Genomic DNA, 1,358 nt, shown 5'->3' with positions numbered 1-1,358 from the left:
GTTGGGTCTGTCCTGTTATCACCCATCTCATTTCTTATACAGGTTATTTGCTTCCTCTCCTGTTTTTCTTTTGTCAGTTTGGCCAGTGGTTTATCAATTTTGTTGCTCTTTTCAAAGAACCAGCTTTTGGTCTTATTAACTCTTTCAGTTGTTTTCTATTCTTTTTTTCATTTAATTCTGCTCTAATTCTTATTACTTCCTTTCTTCTGGTGCCTGAGGGCTTCTTTTGCTGCTCTCTTTCTACTTGCTCCACTTGTACGTTAATGTTTTGATTATGGTCCTCTCTTGTTTTTGGATGTGTGCATTTATTGCCATAAACTGACCTCTGAGCACTGCATTTGCTGTGTCCCAAAGGTTCTGGTAGGATGTGTTTTCATTCTCGTTTGATTCTATGAATTTCTTTATTCCATCCTTAATTTCTTCTATAACCCAGTAGTTTTTGAGCAACGTGTTGTTCAGTTTCCATGTGTTTGATTTTTTTCCTTGCTTTTTCTGTTATTGATTTCTACTTTTACGGCTTTATGGTCAGAAAGGATGCCTTGTAATATTTCGATGCTTTGGATTTTGTTAAGGCTTGCTTTATGGCTTAATATGGGGTCTATTCTAAAGAATGTTCCACATGCATTGGAAAAGAAATTATACTTGGCTGCTGTTGGGTGGAGTGTTCGGTATATGTCTACGAGATCAAGTTGGTTGACTGTAGCATTTAGATCTTCTGTATCTTTGTTGAGCTTCTTTCTGGATGTTCTGTCCTTCACTGAAAGTGATGTGTTGAAGTCTTCTACTACTGCTGTGGCGCTATCTCTCTTTTCAATTTTTAGAATTTGTTGTATGTGTATTGGAGCCCTGTCATTGGCTGTGTAAATATTTATTACAGTTATGTCCTCCTGGTGTATTGACCCTTTAATCATTGTATAGTGTCCTTCCTTATCCATTGTGGTGGATTTCACCTTAAAGTCTATTTTGTCAGAGATTAATATTGCCATTCCTGCTCTTTTTTGAGTTTTAGTTTGTTTGTTTGTTTGTGTCTTTAAGTCTAAGGTGTGTCTCTTGTAGGCAGCATATAGACGGATCATGTTTTTTTGTCCAATCTGTCACTCTCTGTCCTTTATTGGTGCATTTAGTCCATTTACATTCAGCGTAATTATTGATAGGTATGAATTCAGTGCTGTTATTTTGATGTCTTTTTTTGTGTGATGTTCACAGTTTCTTTATTCCACTTAATTTTCTGTGCTGAGTCATTTTTCTTTATGTATTTTCTTTTCATCTTTTTCACTGTTGTTGATTTTGTGTTTGCTGAGTCTTTATATTTTTCTAGTTTTTTATTTTGACTTGTAGGATTGTTAGTTTCCTTTGTG

Source organism: Trichechus manatus, unplaced genomic scaffold (assembly GCF_000243295.1).
Source record: "Trichechus manatus latirostris isolate Lorelei unplaced genomic scaffold, TriManLat1.0 scaffold00044, whole genome shotgun sequence".
Lineage (NCBI taxonomy): Eukaryota > Metazoa > Chordata > Mammalia > Sirenia > Trichechidae > Trichechus > Trichechus manatus.
This window is presented reverse-complemented; position numbering follows the sequence as displayed.